A 15,534-nucleotide genomic window follows, 5' to 3' on the forward strand; every position below is an offset into this window, starting at 1 on the left:
GGAACTCCGTTCACATGAGTACCTGCACGGGTAAGCGGACGATTAAGTTTGTAGTGAGCATGAAGAACGCGTGATTGCTCTTGGCACTTCTTCCTCTATATCATGTTCTTCTTCCTCTATATCAATAATCGGGATCGTGTCTACCACCAATGGAGGAGGAGACGGTAACGGTGATGACAACACCATCACGTCCCCCAATGCCTCTAGATCTGAAGCGTTCTCTGGGTACGTCACTTTATTCACTTTAGTGTTGAACATGTTACTAGATGATGCTATTTATGATATTAACATGTTCATGGTTAGCAATATAACTTGATGACACTCTTTTTCGTATGCCATGTTTGTTATGTTATATTTTTGGATTAAAATATGCTAAATTATGACTAGATTTTTCTAACAGTATCTTCTATGTATCATCATCTGTATATTTGTCATGTCTGTATATATACATGGATTCATATTTAGATATAGATACAGATATGGAGATATCTAAATCTAAATCTCTATCTATGTCTACGTCTACTTCCTGATGGTATCCTTTGAAGAAGAGTGGCATGCCTCATATAGCCAGTTAATTATAGGAAGAATCTATAAAATATTCGTAAGTTTCTTTATGAAAAACTTTTAAATATAATTATAATATAATTACGATGTAATTACATTATAACTAGCATGTAACTGGATGTATAACTACATTGTAAGTAGCATAACATAATCAAGTTATCGTTACAATTATTAGACGAATTAAACTAAGACAGCATATAGTTAATTTTGTAAGAACCGTGATTATATAAAGAAGAAACTGCTCTAGCAATAGAGAATATCGACCGCCGTGTTCTTAATAAAATAACTGCGGGAGGTCTAGAATATTGTAAAAATCAGAACAAGACATATGTTCTATTAAAAAATATCAGAAGAAGTAAAGACTATAGTTTAATCTATAATTTATAGGTAAAAATTGCTGTTGGACATTCAAACTTTATGGGTTTAGGTACAGGTATAGGACATTGTAGAAAAAGATCTCTAGAATATGACAACCTTAAAACTCGAATGGGTTATGCCCATAATTATATTTTCTCATTGCCGGTCATCAACATAAGAGACTATAAGCCAACTATAAACTTATATGAAGAAGAGAGAAGTATAAAAATGAAGAGAGTTAGCTCTCACGTAAGAGTGAGCTATTCACACATTTCAAAATAAATGTATTTATAATACATAGGTGAGAGAAAGATATAGAAGAGAAAAAAAACTTAGACACAATCTTATAGTTTGTCTACCATACATATTAACTGTAATACTATAAGATATAAGGTTATAGTTAGCTTTACTATTTAACTTGCTCTGACTGAGAGTTTGGTTTTACCTGATCAACTGGTAAAGCGTTCAGTATTTTTGTATTGACTCCGTGACTCCATGCGGCAAGGTTGGTTTGGTCTAGTCTGGAGGCTGGAGCTGCCCGGTCTGGTATTGGTGGAGGCAGTTGGCTGCGGTCTGTGGCCAACGTTACGCTTCGATGGAGACACCGTCCACTACGTCCTGTCCACTGGCTAATGGCGCCTAGACAGGCAGTGCACAGGAAAGGGGAACGATGGTTTTGGACTTCTGGCTAGGGTCGGAGAAGAGGGCAAACTTTGCTACATGACACTCAAATTTTATGTAATTTGCTAGCAGACATCGTAAAAACGTATTACGGCTGAAAGACACTCGAAAAAACTGGTAATTTGCTGGAGAACACTCTCAGCTCATTTGGAGAGAGAAATTCTTCAAAAAGACAAGAGTACCCCTAGGGTCAAAATCTTTTTGCGCTGAGACTAGAACAAAGATGGAATATAATGTATGCTAGTGAAGTACTTGGGGAGATGACAAATTTAGATTTGCATAATTTCTAAATTTTTACTCTAACATCATGTTTGAAGAATGTGATCATAGGGGCATTCTCGTCTTTATTAAGAATTTATCAATTAAATTCAGCCGAAAGTGTCCTCCAGCAAATTACCAGCTTTTTAGAGTGTCTTTCAGCTAGAACACGTTTTTACGATGTCTACCAGCAAATTAAACAAAATTTGAGCGTCCTGTAGCAAATTTGCCAAGAAAACTCCGAGTCTCTAAGTTTTCATGGGCTTTTGTGGCCCACTCTATCCACGGGCCGACTTCTGGGCCGCGGAGTGTTCTTTATTGGTAGTAGTAGCTATTTATGGAATAAGTTCACTTGTGGTCCTTTAACTAGTCAACCAATCCGATTTTCGTCCTTCAACCAGAAAACCAGATATAACGGGTCTCTCAACTATCAAAACCGGTATAAACTAGGTCCCTGAACGGTTTCGATGGTGGTTTTGGCAGACGTGGCTGGTTTGACTTGGTCCTTGCCCTACGTGGCGGTGATGTGGCACTGGAAACAAAATTTAAAATTTAAAAAGAAATGTGGGGCCCACATGTCAGTCAGATAAAAAAAAGTGGGACCCACATGTCAGTGAGTCCAAATCCCCTCTCTATGCACGGACGACAACGCGTCAGCACCTCCTTCTCCTCTCTTCGTCTCGGCAATCCTTCCTTCTCGAGCTCAGCTCGCCGGCCGGCGAGGGGAGTGGAGAGGGAGAAGGGCGGCGGCCGGTGAGGGGTGCAGCCCGCCTCCTCCCTCTCCGCGCATCGCCTCCCTCTCCCCGCTCTCGCCGTCCTCCCTCTCCATGCGCGCTTGCCGGCTTCCCCCATATCCTCCCTCTCCGCTCCTCGCGCCTCCTCCACAAAGCAGCAGCCTCCTCCTCGCCAGTCGCCGACAGCCCACCGCCAAGTGCGGGCAAGAGAGAGGGAGTGGGCATCCGCCGCCGACCGCATCTAGCGCTGGGCTCGTCGTACTCCGGCGGGAGCGGCTCGGACGACGACGACAGTTGTAGGGATGACTCCAACGAATCTCCCGGCCTCCCTGGCCCCTCACCGGTAGCGGGGGCGGAGAAGGATGACGAGAGCATGAGAGGAGGGCGGCGACGACAGGGTCCTAGATCTGCGCAAGATCGGGACTGGACACTGCGGCATCGTTGTCGTCATCCTCAACTTCGGAAGGGGCACCGTGAGCTTCTCTTCGTTGTCCGCAATCCTTGCCAATCACCACCCTTTTCCTGTCTCCTTGCTGGCCGCCACCCACTGTGCATCTCTCCCTCCATCTGTTACCGTCAAGCCCCCACCCACGGCACTCGGCCATCGCCGACCTCCTTACGTCCTTCCTCCCCGACCGTCTCGTCGGTTGCCACACGCTGCTCCCTCATCTACCGTCGGGCGCCGCTGGTGCCTAGAGAGAGGAGAGGGTGAGAATGACATGTGGGGCCCATGTGGGATCCACCAATTTTTAATTAAATGTTTTTGTGTAACTGACATGTGGGCTCGGTGGTTTTTATTATTTTCCAAATTAAATTGCTTGGTAAGCTCCACGTCAATGCCACGTGAGATGAAGAACGAGTCAAATTAGCCACGTAGGCGCCACGTTAGCGAAAACCGCCATCCAAACCACCTTGGACTTGTTTTGCACCGGTATTGATAGTTAAGGGACATGTATCTTGTTTTGCGGTTGAAGGACGAAAATTGGATTCGTTGACAAGTTAAGGGACCTCAGATGAACTTGTTCCACTATTTATTGGTTTCACATTACTTACTACCTGATATGAAGATTAAAATATTACTCCCTCCATCTACTTTTGATAGGCATATTTCTAAATCTGAAAATTTTATTTTGGCAAAATTTGCTACAGGACACTCAAAAAATGTGTAACTGGCTGAGAGACACCGCAAAAACATGACACGGCTGATGGGCACTACAAAAATTATGTAATTAGCTATAGGACACCGGATACAATATTTTATAATTTATGGCTCAAATGAGGTGAGAAATTTTTCGAAATGGCGAAATTGCCCCTGGCACCATCTTCCACACAAGATTTTGAAAATTTTCTCACCTCTTTTGACCTGGAAATTATAAAATATTGTCTCCGGTGTGCTATAGCTAATTACACCATTTTTATAGTGTCCACCAGCCGTGTGACGTTTTTGCGGTGTCTCTCAGTCAATTTCATATTTTTTGAGTGTACTGTAGCAAATTTTGCCTTTTATTTTTGATAGGCATATTTCAATCCAACAACCTATCCTCTTAATAACTTTCTCGGATTCAATGCGTCACTCTCCATTCTTCCACACAAGATTGGCTATATGGGCATCGAGAAATGTAATAATTAATTAATCGTTTGTTTACGAGGAATAACTAGTAGCATGTTTAGATGGATGATAAGTATAATTACTTATCCTTAGTCTGTGTGCCAAGATGAAATATGACTATTAAAATTATATAAAGGGAGTACATATTACCTTAGCACATTATGGATGCCCTAATGGGTCTTACCTATTTTTTAGTTGTGACATGACTCATGTTTATGGATTTTTTAGGTGGATCCTATATTATTATCCACTCTACACATCTGACACGGGCTCACCTTACTATATACTTTTGCAACAAACATTGTCACATTGAGGATGCCTTAAGAGATTTTGCTTATTTAACCATATGTAACTGTATGGGCAAAACATATTATATTTTGGGATGGAGCTAGTATTAACTATAACGATAAGACAACGTTAGGGTGACTAGATGCATGTTTCCTCTGAAAACAGCTGACTCCCTGTTTCTCACTCTTCCCCAATGATATTACTAGGAAATCTGTGATAACTACTGGTTGCTAGAAATATGTGGTTTAGAAGGATTCATGCTGAAGTTGGGAGCTTACTTCGTCCCTGCATACTTCCACGAATTCGAAATCGAGAGAGACACGCATGGGATAGGGGTTATCAAGTCAGTCGCCTGAGGTGTCGACGACAGATTGCGTTGGGCCGGCCATCCTCCTCGAGTGTACGAGTGTATTTGTGTATATATGACGGAAAAAGTACACCGAAGTCCCTCAACTTGTCATCGGGATATAGAAACATCCTCAAACCACAAAACCAGATATGCGGGGTCCCCTAACTATATAAAACCGGTCATCGGAGGTCCCTCGGTGGTTTTGACCCCGGTGTTGGTCTATGTGGCGGCTGAGTCAGCGTGGAACCCACAGGAGACCCACATATCAGGTGTCCACGTCACCCTCTCTCTTTCCCTTTCTTTTTTCTCTTCTTTTTTTTACTTCTCTTTGCCGGCTTGCCACGGGTGAGTAGCAAGGAACGGGCGAGCGCGCGACCTGTTCCTTGCTACTCACCTGGCCGCGTGCTCGCCCGCCTGCTGCCACCCGCTCCGCGCGCGCCTCCGCTTCGCCGGCCGCCGCGCGCTCGCACGCCGCCTCCGCCGGTTGCCGCCCGCTCGCTCGCCGTGAACAGCGCGAAGCTGATGTCCATGCCGCCCGAGTTGTTGTAGATGATGAAGTACGGGTACAGGTTGGCCAGCAGCGGCGCATGCGTCCGTTCCAGGAATGGGATCACGTAGCGCTCATGAACGACTTCGCTGGCGGACGGCGGGATGTGGATCCCAATGGTGGCCTGGGAGATCGACGTCGTCACCTTGATGTGTCCCAAACTAGCCGCCGCGAGCGCGGCGTGGACGTTCTCCATGGCCGGGACGAGGAGCTGCGTGTCGGCGCCGGCGACCTCATTGCCCACGACGACGAACCGGAATAACACCGTCGGGTAGGCCTGGATCCAGGCGGCCGCGGCGGCTGTCCCGCCGTGCGCCAGGGCGGGGAGGTCGTAGTTGGGCGCGCGGCCGACGACGCGGATGCCCGTGCCGCCGAGCGCCGAGAGCGCGGCGCTGTCCGGCGCGTAGAGGCGCACGACGGTGAAAGGTAGAAATCAACAGGGCTCGTTTAGCCAACACATTGGCTAACTACTCCTTGTGCATGGCAGTGTAGCATGGTGATGACGACGTGTCGTCCTCCGGTTGGTCGGCCACGTTGCCACTTGCCACAACATGTATAGAATTAGCTTAATTAGCATGCATCTGCTAGCTTGTTGCCGTGGTGCTCAACAGCATCGGCTCACTGTCCTAGGCGAGCAAGTTAAACACTAGCTGCGCCTTGACAATGACAAGCAGCGGCGGCAGCGAATCGACCGGTTGGAGTAGTATCTGATGTGCCATGCGTGATGTTTGGGGATGTCGACAGTGTGCTCCGGCGATCTTCGGCGCGCTCCAGCAGGGTGGCATCACGATGGCGCAGAGGAGATGGGCACCGGCACCGGCACCGGCACCGGCAAAGAGGAGATGGTCGTTGTCGCCGGAGGAGGGGAAGGGGAAGGGTGGCGACGGCGGCATGGCGCGAGGCGGCGACGGTGGAGGCTGGGGCGCTGGGCAGCGGCAGCGGCACAGCCGCCGCCTCCACCGACCGCACCCGCACCTCCGTCGTCGACCGGAGCAGCCGCCACAATGCCGCCGTGTTCCGTGCTTGGTCGCGGAACGGCACCGTCTCCCTCCTTTGCGCCCTCGGCCGGAGCAGCCGCCACAGCGCCGGCCGTCGCCGGCAACCGGACCTCCTCCTTTCCCGCCTCGCCCCACCGGCCTCCCTGTCGGTCGGCCGTCGGCCCGCGCAGACTCCCTGACAAGAAAGTGATGGAGAGGAGAAAGGGAGAGAAGATGGGAAAGAGAGAGATGACGTGGACTGACATGTGGGGCCCACGTGGGTCCCACGCTGACTCAGCCGCCACATGTACTAAAACCGGGGTCAAAACCACCGAAGGATCTCGGGTGACCTGTTTTGTATAGTTAAGAGACCCCGCATATCTGGTTTTACGGTTCGAGGATGTTTTTTAATCCCGATAACAAGTTGAGAGACCTTCGGTGTACTTTTTCCTATATATGACCCACTGCGAGCGTCAGTCTAGGACTCTGATGTGCCGAAGCCACGAATTTTTTTTCATTTTAATTTTTTTATTTTTTTAATATATATATAAATATTGTACCGGCGAAAATATTTACAGAAGTAGAGGGTAACGTGAGGAACGGACAAGATGAAAATAAAAACTAGAAAAATGTATTTTTGGCATGGCGAAAATTGTATTTACCTCCTTGCAGCCCTTGCAGAAGGCGATAAGAGATCTCAGTGCAAAATGCGCACACCTTGCCGCCCTCCACCTAGGTGGCAGGGGCCATTTCTATAAATATTTTGGATGGTTTAATATTTCTGTAAATATTATTAGAAAATAAAAATTTAAAAATGAAAAAAAAAACTCCCCAACCCACCGTGCACGGCCCTTCTTCTAGCCCCATTTTACCTGCTGCCTCTTCCATGTCTCTTCTGTTTCTAGATCGAGTACTGCAGTGAGCAGGGGCGCCAGGCCTTTATCCGGATTGGTCCCAGTTGAAAGTAGCCTTTATCCGAAAAAAAATAGCATTTCAGCGGGTTGGTCTCAGTTGAAAGTAGTATTTGGACGCATCCTAATTATAGCATGATATTTTAGCGAAGCCTCGTTTTAACTATGGTATAATATGGTATAATGCCTATTTTCTCGAAGGCCTTAGACTCACAATGCGGCTGCTAAGCAGATCTGTACGACTTGCTAAATTCATAGGCCATAGGCCACGTATCCCCAATAATAATCAACTCGTACTACTATGACTATGTACTCAGTGATGGACCACAACAATGGGTCAGACACACAGGACATCATTTTGTCGTATGAATTAACGACAAATGAATATAACATATAACGTGCATGGTGACTTTATCATCTTAAAGGCGTCGCTCTCCCCTGGGGCAGCTCGCAAGGCCACGACCCGTCCGCCCCCTCTCTCCCACCCCTCTCCTCCGCCTCGCCGTCGCCCGAGCGGCCGCCGCCGTGCCGCGCGGCTGCAAGGACGGCGGCGGCGGGGCTTCTCGCTTCCTGAAGCTCAGGCGGTCAGGGGATCCGTCCGGGCGGCGGCGACCGCCGATCCGCGCCGCTCGGCCGGATTTGACGAGATGGCGACAGCAGCTAGCAACGGGGACGGCGACGCTGGCGGGGTTTGCGATGACGATGATCGAGGTAAGCGGTTCCGGGCGGGGATGTGGCCGATGGTGGTGGGGATGGTGATGGTGGAGTCAACGGATCCAGTAGTGGCGTGCCCGGTTCCGACGGCGGCGTGGCGGCTGGCGACCTGCAGGCGGCCTGCCTCACGTCTGGCGCTTGGCCGGCATTGGTGGTGAGGAGGACAGCCGGTTCAGGCTAGGTCCAGATCCGGCGCGTCCTTAGTCGGGTCGGGGGTGGCATGGAATCCGGTCGTTGTGCAGGTGGTGTGCATAGTGCAGATATCTTCGGTGTGCAGGTGATATTTGGTGGCTTCCGCTGTGGATGCTATGATTGAGGGGGACTCCGAGGTGAAAGCCTTGCTCTAGCAACGGCGACGCCCTCGGGCGCCGTTCACCTTGTTGAAGGCGTTGCTATTGGAGCCCTCGTTCAACGCCACTTCAAGGGGATTCTCCGGGTGAAAACCTTAGACTCGTTAGGATCGGACGATATCGTTGTTCTGTCGGTGTACACTACTACAAAGATGGTTTTTGCATACGGGCGAGAAGGGTTTTCACATGCGGTTGCGCCAACCGCATGCGCCAAATTGTCTGCGAAGATCGCGATTTTTGCATGCGGCCCGTATCGAAGATTAAATTTTTCAAATTTTATTTTCGCATACGGCTCCTTAAGACGCCCGCATGGAAAAATCGGGCGCTTAAGTGAGCCGCATGTAAAAATGAGGTCATCTTTACATGTGGACCTCTTAAGAGGCCCGTATGGGAAAATCGATTTTTCCATACGGGCGTCTTAAGGAGCCATCTGCGAAAATGCCGCTCGATCTTTGTAGACGCCACTAGTTATGGTCCGTTTGCAAAAATTAAGGGGTCCCGTACAGAAAAATCACTTTTGTAGCAGTGGTAACCTTCTTGAAGACTTCATTTTAGAAGCTTTCTCCCTTGTTGGGTGTAACGCTCCGCTTTTCGTGAGACGTTAAAAACTAATTCGGCAAAAATCCTAATTGCGAAAATTTCGTTCCTTGAGTGTTGAGTCTGAGTTGTGCCAAAGATCTCAATTTAAATCCCTCCCTTGTCTCGATACCCTGTTATCAAAGATCGTCTCCTCAAAATTACCATCCCAATGTAGTCCCGAAGCTCGATTCCTTCTATTCGGAATCCCCTCCTGGAACCCCATCCGTGAACTTTGTCGAATGTCCGAACCCTTCTATTCAGACTTCTCTCCAAAATCCTTACCCACATATCTCGTTGAATAGTCAAACTCAAACTCCCAAGTTACACTCTCTTTCTCTAAATTATCCATCCCCTTTTGACTCGTCTCCGAATATTGTTCCCTTCCTTGACTCCTTCCTATTCTCCCGAGACCGAGTATCAACCTCGAAATTCGAATCTAGACTCCAACTCTAAAATCTCCCAATTAAATCTCTCTGTGAAAGTCTATTTAACCTCCCTCATAGGTTGGATTCCTTCTTTCTTTTTCCGATCCACCTCTTCCTTCTCTTCCATCCCATCTCTCTCGGAGTCTCGATCTATCTATCTATCGATCGATCCATCTATCTATCTACTATACCTATCTATCTGTTTATCTATCCATCTGTCAATCCATCTGTCTATCCGTCCCTCTACCTATCAACCTACCTTTCTGTCTATCTATCTATCCATGGCATTCTACCGCTATCTCCCTTGTTCCATTTTTGAATAATGATCTTCCCTTTTTGAAATCCTCTGAAATAATCCTTCGTGCCGCCAAATATAAATCCATCCCAAGAATACCAAAATTCCCGCTTTTGAAGCCCTTCCTTGACCCCTCCCTTGGATCCACCTTGAACCCTCGTGTACAAATACACAAATTAAATTCAAATTCAATCTCCACATCAAACTTCTCTCCAAATCAAACCTTCCAGTAAAAGTCTATTTTGCCTCCCTCCAACTCGCTCGGGCCGAAACCATCCTCGGCCCATCCTCTTCTTTCGCCAGCCTCTCCATCGCACGTGCGCCGCACGTGACTCCCTCAGAGAGCGCCCCCTCTCTCTCTCTCTCTCTCTCTCTCTCTCTCTCTCGGCGTCGCTTCCCGCCGACGCCGCCCAAAATTCCGGCTGCCTCCTTCGATTCCCGCGCACCCGTGCGAGTGGCCGACCACCTGGGTGCCGCCATCGCCACCCTCGGTCGTCGCCTGCCCCGACGACCACCGTGTCCGCGCTTGCCTTCAAACCGTCCCCGTCCTTTTGCAGTCGTCGCCGGCGTCATCCTCCCGGGCCCGGCGCCCCATGCCGCATGCATCCAAAACCGTGAGGCGCGGCTCGCTCTCATCCCTTTCCTCCCAAACCGGAAGGAGCAAAGCTCCCTTTCCTCCTCCTCCTCCTTTCGCTTTTTCCCCTCCCGGGTAGCGAGCTCCCTGCCTCCACTCCTTGGCTTCTTGTTCAAAAGGCAGAGCCGCTGACGCCGCTGCAGCGCCTCGCCGCCCCCACCTTGACCGCACCCGCTCGCCCCGCGCCAATCCTCCCGTGCTCGCGGTTCGATTTCCACCACACGATCCACCGCCTCCACCACCCTTTGCATCCTCGCCGTAGCTCGTTCTCGCGGCGCCCATGAACACCAGCCGAGCGCCGAGAAAACCGCGGCCACCTCGAACCGACCTTGCCGCTCCCACTCCGTCTCTATAAAACCCACCCCCCGTGCTTCCTCCCTCCCTTGCTTCGTCCCCCCCCCAATCGGCGGAGCCCTGCCGCCATGGGAACTCCTCGCCGTCGCGTCGAGCTCTATGTCCGGCGACATCTCGCCGTCGCACGGTCCGTCCTCTGCCGCCTCCTCCCTCAACCTCGGTCGCCGTCGCGCGGCCAACCCCGGAGCGTCGCCGCCTTCTTGGTCGCCGCGGCCAAGAATGCCACCGCCGCGACCAAGGGCGCCACCGCACGCCTCCGTTCCCTTCCCCGGCACGCCCGCCGTGACGCGATGCCGCCTCGGCGTCGCGTTCGTCGCCGTGCGCCGCTGCTCGTCCATGCGCCGCCATCGGCCTTCCCATCCTCAACTCGCCGCCGACGCCATCACCTCCCGTCGGTGAGCTCCCCACCTCCCTTTTCCGCTGTCCCAGCACTCGCGTAGCTCGCGTCGCGCGTGCTCTGTTTCCGCCGCCGTGCGCAATCGAGAGCCGCCGTTGGCCTCCCTCTCGGCGACTCCTCTAGCCACCGCCGTTCTTGAGTTCCCTCGCTACCTCCCCAAGCCGCTGTTTCAGCCGCCGGCCTCCCCTCTCGCCCTCGCGTCGCGTCGCCCGATCCGCCGCTGCCGCGCTCGGCCACTTCCGCTGCGCCTCCCCTGCCGTCGGCCTCCCTCCTATCCTTGATTCCCGGCGCTGCCACCTTCCTCGGGCCCCCCTCGACCTCCCCAACCCCTCCCCCTGGCCGCCGACCTTCCTCCTCGCTCCCGCGCCGTGCCGCCCCTCCCGCCGCCGCAAGGCGCCGCCGCGAGCCACAGCCCGGCGACCGTCGGGTCCCGCGTCACCGCATGTGCGCCGCAACCCCATACCGCGTCCACTAAACCCGAGCGCGCGAGCCGCATCCCTTCCCATCGCGCATCCACGTCGGCATCCCGGCGAGCTTCGCCGCCGCCGCCGGCCGTCGTCACGCGTCGTCTCCCCAATCCGAGCCGTGGAATCGGTTCGCCTTGACCTCCTCTAGCCACCGGTGTTCGTCGCTCGCTTCGGCTCGCCGCCGTTCGCCGGATTCCGCCGCGCGCCGTGAGCCGTCCGATGCCATTCCCGCCCCCCTTTTTCTCTCCCCATCCGACGTGGCTGCCCACGTGGCATTGACCGGGCCCGCCCCTGCCCAGTCAGCCGGTCAGTCGTCCCCCTCCCCCTCTCTCCCCTGGCTCGTGGGCTTGGCCCATTGGCCAGCCTTCCTCCTCGGCCTAACAAAACAAAGGAAGTTTACCTTTACTCCCTCTTCCGAGTCCGGTGCTCACACACCGAAGAGCTAAAAGTCCGCAATTGCTCCCTCCAATTGCTCCTCTCTCTCTCTCACCTTCTTATTGGCCCCACTCGTCAATGAGTCAAAGATAATCTTGAGAATGTCTTTCCAATATTCCACAAATAATTCTCTCTTCTATAAATTCAGTAAATCATTTTATCTTATTTCGTGGGTTAATAAATCTTTTTCCCTTGATCCTATAAAACAATTCTCTATTCCAAAATTTCATGAATCATTTTCCTTATAAATCATTTCCTTTGGTCCCGCACGTCAGAGACGGTCAATAATATTCTTGAGAATATTATTTCTATAAATTTCATGAATCAATCCCCCCTTGTTCCACAAATATCTTCCTTCGCCAGAAATTCTAATTAAACTTCCAAAATTCGTATCTCTCGATCCAATCGTCCGATTGACCCCGTTCCACTTCCAGTATTTCCATAAAATTGAGATCTATTTAATGGCACTATTATTTAGTCTAAATAGGGTCTTTTTCTTGGTCTCTTGTTTAGGTTTTTGTTTGTTTGAGCATAGTTGCGGTTACCGGATTTTCGTCGATCGTGGATATCTTGAAGATTCGTGAAGCTTCGTGAAGACCCTGAGCAAGGCAAGCCACCCTTGAACATACTGAGCCTATATTTGAACTTAATTATATTGCTTGCAAAATATTATGCATTGATAGGATTACACTTAATTTGTTTGCCCCGTCTGAAAGGCAGACCGGTGGGCCTACCCAACTTGTTGCATCTGATCCTTCCATTGTTAATTGTTATATCATGTTCCCTTGTAACCATCTAGTTGCGCCTCGATATTCGTGCACTCTGTGCGAGTATCAACGGTCGCCTTCAAACTTAAAATCTGAGTAACTTCTTGGGTAAAACTTGGTTTGCAAAAGCTTTGGAAAACCCGACGCCTGGGTCGGTGCCTTGTGAAAGAAAATGAGTTTTAAAAATAAAACTCGCGACACAAGGCCATTCCTGGGCGGAATACTTGTGCGGTCGCATCTAAGGACCGATTCCTTTGGAATTACATCGGAGCATACAATAGTGCGACCACACGGGTGGAATGGGACGCCCCTGGCTGAGTAAATTGCTAATCGGGGGAGCCTTGATGCCGAGAGACATGTGGATTCGCCGGGGTGGTGTCGGGGAGGACCCCTGGGCTTCCTGGCACAGTATGGTCTGGGACCTAACCTGTTGTTGGTCTGGGACCCCTCTCGTCGGCATATGGTAAACCTGTGTCGGCTTTCGAAATGCCTTGTCATGAAAGCCCTTAGGTCACCAGACGTGGCCATTCTACACGGGCTGGGTGATTCGGGTTAGTAATGTCGTGTGGGTAAAGTGTACCCCCTCTGCAGAGGTTAACAAACTGTTCGAACAGCCGTGCCCACGGTCACGGGCGGATGTGAGGTGATTCCTTAGCGTAGTTTTTGTTTTACCCTGTTTTATGAAAAGGTGTTAAGGTTTGGGAAACCTAATGCTTGGGAAGCATTTAGCTGTCCGGGGGACAGCGGGACCGGGTGTCCCTGGAAGTGATTGGTCGTTTGGGGACCACTATTATCGGGAAGTTTGGAAAATTGGTTTGGTTTGGGAAAAACCAGATTTGAAGCCAACTCTGGGAGTTGTGCAAATCTTGATAAATAAATTTGTTCTTCTCACCTCCCGACCAAGCTGAGACTTGTCTCGCTCTGGTTGTGGAAAGCACACACTTAGATTGTTGAAAACTTGAAAACAAAACTGTTTGCAAAATAACAGCCTTCCCTTGAAGCCTGCATTAACCACCTAAGTTCCCCTGGCTTGCTGAGTACGTAAGTACTCACCCTTGCTCTATATAAATATATATATAGTTCCTCCGTCTTGAAGAAAAGATGAAGTGAAGCGAAGATTAGGGTTTCGTCCTGGATCCCAGCCGTCGCCTGTGGTGTTGGGTGTTAGACCGTTGGTTCCGCTGCAGCTGCTGTTGTTGGTGTTCGCCTCGTCCGTGTCGTCGGTTGCATTCTCGGGCTGTCTGAGCTGCAACCTAAGTTAAGGTAAATAAGTCCTCTATTTATTCTAAGGATTTGCAATGATTCATATTTGTCACCGTGGGTACCAGCACTATGTCCTGGGACTGGTACCGAGTTCGCGGTTTCGTAGGAAGCGGTTCGCGCCGTTTTTCCTACGACACGCTCCTATCAGGTGCCGTTGTGCGGCGGTGCCGGATTGGGGTGTGACAGAGATGGTATCAGAGCATTAGTTGGCCCTAGGATCGAAACCCCTTATTAGGATGGCATTATTTGAGTACCAAAAAAAAAAAAACTATTTGTGAAAGCTAAGGTGTCGTTGTCCCCTTTAGCTCTAGTTTTGCGAAAAATCTTTTCGTGTCCAAAAGTAGAAGCTAGTCGAGTGTTTTGACCTTTATCCTAGAGTAAACCTGTCTTCACGCCCAGTTGAAGAAAGGTGAGCTCAAGCCTCTAGGAGTCTTAGTTAAGCCCTCGTTGGTAGGCAGACCCTAGTACCGTCACCCGCTCGGTGGGAGTTGTGGTGAACTAGTGCGTGCGTGAGTTTTGTTTGGTAGTCCGTGTTCAGGTGTTAGACCAGTTGGGATACCGACTGGAATACACCACCTATGTCTTCTGTGATTTCGAAAACCGTTTTGATGTAGTGTTTTTGTTTTCCTTCTTTTCTTATCCCATTTCTGGTTCAGTCAGATCTCAGTCGCTCTGAAGCCAATGGCACATTGTTCTATCCGTCAGATCCGTGCCCCTAACCGCCCTGGTTCTAAAGAAGGGTCAGCTCAGTCAGAAATTCCCGATCAGCCAATTAGCCTAGCAGATGAGCAACAGATTGAGAAGTGATCATGCAGTTGTTTCTGGATCAACTAATGATGCCGCAGTACAGAAATCAGCCCCCCAACAGTGGACTTTTGCCCACTCATGGCCATGCAAACCCAGATATTACAAGGAATGATTCAGAATATAGTTGTTATGCAACGACAACACACGCAAGAGCATCAACCCCATATGGTTCAAGATAATTGTCGGTCAAGACTGAACGAATTCTTAAGATCTCGCCCACCGGGGTTCTCCCAAACAACTGAGACCATTGAAGCCAATGACTGGATCAAAGATGTGGAAAGGAAATTAAATTTGGTGCAGTGCACTCCGTAGAAGAAAACCCTTTTATGCCGTACATCAGTTAAGAAGACATACCACAAATTGGTGGTATAACTACTGTGCTACCCATACAGATGCTAGTACCATCATCTGGACAGAGTTTGCAGAAGCCTTTCGCTTAGCACACATCCCTGAAAGCATAATTGATTTGAAGAAGGAAGAATTTGCAAATATCAAGCAAGGATCCTCTTGCATCAACGAGTATTTGAGTCGCTTCAACGGATTGGCTCGATATGCCCCGGAAGATGTGGACACTGATAAGAAGAAGATCAAAAGGTTTCTAAAAGGAACGGAAGCGAAATTGCGAGTGAAACCTTTAGCTCACGACTTTCCAACGTTTCAGCACATGGTCAATAAAGCCTTGTTACTAGAAGATGCAGAAAAAGAAATGCAGGACTACAAGAAGCACAAGGTAATGTCCTTAGAGGATCAAGCAAGAGAAGGTTTGCGTCAA

This window comes from Oryza sativa, chromosome 7 (genome assembly GCF_034140825.1).
Source record: "Oryza sativa Japonica Group chromosome 7, ASM3414082v1".
Lineage (NCBI taxonomy): Eukaryota > Viridiplantae > Streptophyta > Magnoliopsida > Poales > Poaceae > Oryza > Oryza sativa.